A 2500-nucleotide genomic window follows, 5' to 3' on the forward strand; every position below is an offset into this window, starting at 1 on the left:
CACACACACACACACACACACACACACACACACACACACACACACACACACACACACACACACACACACACACACACACACACACACAGGGATTGTACAGCAAAATAATTGATCAATGATCATAACATACGACCAAAATATATGCACAAGCACATATTGACAAATAAACACACATACATGTGAATATACTCACGTTAATAATCTTAAGAGCTGTTTCCCTGCATCTGTAAGCTTCTGTAAGTAGCAAGTGTATGCTCTCTTTCAACAAGCACTGATTTTACAGGACAAACGACATTACCAGGAAATATGACACATAGTGTGTCACACACACAAACAGGCTGACACACGCGCGCACGCTTGCAAGCACGCACGCCCGTGAACACACACAGACACACGCACACACACACACAAGCCTTCTGAGACACACCCTCTTACAGCAGACAGACAGAGTCGACACAGTTACATAACAGAGAGAGAGAAAGAGAGAGAGAGAGAGGGAGGGAGAGAGAGAGGGCTGGGAAACCTCAAGGCTTTCTCCGCTCTGCTCAACAGACAGTCACGGCACTAAAAGGGATGGGCTGCTGTGCTGTGCGGTGCGGTGCGGTGACGCAAGATTTACAGGCAGGAATCCTCCCGGAGATAAGGAGAAGGAAACCTCGTGTCGCAACACTGACAGACCTCTGACTAGCATGCCGATGCTTGATTTGCTCCGTGCTATTGTTAGATTGTAGTACAGGGGAGAAGTCAAGTCCAGTCAAGACGGGTTTCTACTGCGGTTGCATTACATTACATTGCGGCAATCATTACATTACATTACATTTAGTAGATGTGTTTTTCCAAAGCGACTTACAAAGAACAAATTAACGACTGACAGCATTGATGCTCTGTGTTGCTCTGCTCCATGCTATTGCTAGATTATACAGTATACAGTGCCTTGCATGAGTATAAATACCCTTTGCAAGTGTAATGGCCCGTCCCCACAGAGCTAAATTCTGCCCTGCTCTCATTGACTTTGAATGGGGGCAATATCGCGCGTGACGGCGCGGAGGCGTATCCCGCCGTGGGACGCGATTTGATATCAGCGAGTTCTCTATATCATGCAGATTAGATGGTTCAATAACCAATCCAATCCAATCAGATGGGCGTATGGGTAGCAAGGGCAGGAGTTACAACATTTTTAGAAAAAACATGGTGGCAATTTCTGTGACTTCCAACATCATGTTTTTGCTCAATTTAAAGACCCTAAATGTTTATAAATGTCATGACTACCACGGATTGATGTAAAAATGCACCACAAACTTATTTGACACAAATAGGTTACCTCGCAATGTCATTTGATCGCTGGATTTTTTAAGCTAACTGGGTAAGCTAACATTAGCATTTTACCAGAACCAGGCAGCTACAAGCTTATATTAGACTACTTCTTGTACTTCTATAACGACAACAGGGCTTAAACGTCTACTAGGACCAAAACACAATCACATTTAAGCCATGTAGACAATGTGTTGTGATATTGGGGGAGTAATGTGTGCAAACAATTGTTCGCTGTTTGCTATCTCGCTGGGTCTGCCTGTTGTCTGCCGCGAGAGGCTGACCGGGCCGCAAGGTTTGAAAGGCGGGTGAGAAGCGTAGTTAGCCCCGGGGAGTATTCTAGTGGTAGTATTGGTGACCACGCCCCCAGCGCGATATTCCGAGTATATTTAATTGAGGTTACTGTATGTTAAAGTTAAATACAAAGTAAAACACTTGTGAAGTGGAACTAATCTGTTGTTACATTATAGCAACTTGGAGAAACCAAATCATATTATGTCAAGTCGAGTCGAGGATGATTCAACTGTGGTTTCAACCTGGAAGAGCCAACGATTCTCTAGTTTTTAACCTCTCACTCAAATTCTCTCTGATAAAACTAAAATGCCGTTGGTCAAAAGGAAGCTTCATGTGGTTATTCCAATGTTATAGCTGAAAGGTTGCAAAGTAGTGTTTCTGGTCGAATGTTTACATCCATTTCAGGCAGCGGAGTGCAGACCTGTGCATTGTCAAATATGTGACGCCCATGTTCAGGGTCATCTGGTGCAGTTAAAGCCCAATCTGGAACCCTCTACCTCACAGCAAATGCTGTTATGGGAGACAGACACACTACCAATTGAGCTAAAGGCCACACTGCTAGCTAAGATAGGGATTCATTACAACTACAGTGGATGTCTGAATGTGTTCTGTGCTGTATCACAGTTTGTGTTGACAAGCTGTTGTCCTGTTGAGTTGTTGTGATGTGTTGCATTGCGCTGTGTTACATTGTGCTTTGTTACACTGTGCGGTGTTGTGTTGTGCTGTTTCCTTGCCTGTTGCCTCTTGTTGTGTTGTGTTGCATTCGGATGCATAATGTTGTGCTAGCAACACCCATTGTGCTGTGTTACAATGTGCTGTGCAGTGCTGTGCTGCATGTGTTATGTTGCGCTGTCATGTGTTGCGTTGTGTTGCGTTATGCTGTGTTGTTTCGTCT

The 2500-nt window shown here is 44.4% G+C and overlaps 1 protein-coding gene across 4 annotated transcripts in view; it reads right to left on the bottom strand.

The window, feature by feature from the left end:
- Positions 1–2500, bottom strand: part of LOC134449214 (transcription factor HIVEP3) — a 175292-nt gene that overhangs the window by 27797 nt on the left and 144995 nt on the right. The window contains exon 1 of one of the 4 annotated variants that reach the window (XM_063199053.1): positions 194–2500. This exon is cut by the window's right edge and continues 678 nt beyond it. The exons of the other annotated variants lie outside the window; for them this stretch is intronic. The gene's annotated coding sequence lies outside the window, so the exon portion shown is untranslated. The remainder of the gene's footprint in view (positions 1–193) is intronic. 4 annotated transcript variants of the gene reach the window in all.

The sequence above is a fragment of the Engraulis encrasicolus genome, chromosome 5 (genome assembly GCF_034702125.1).
Source record: "Engraulis encrasicolus isolate BLACKSEA-1 chromosome 5, IST_EnEncr_1.0, whole genome shotgun sequence".
NCBI lineage: Eukaryota > Metazoa > Chordata > Actinopteri > Clupeiformes > Engraulidae > Engraulis > Engraulis encrasicolus.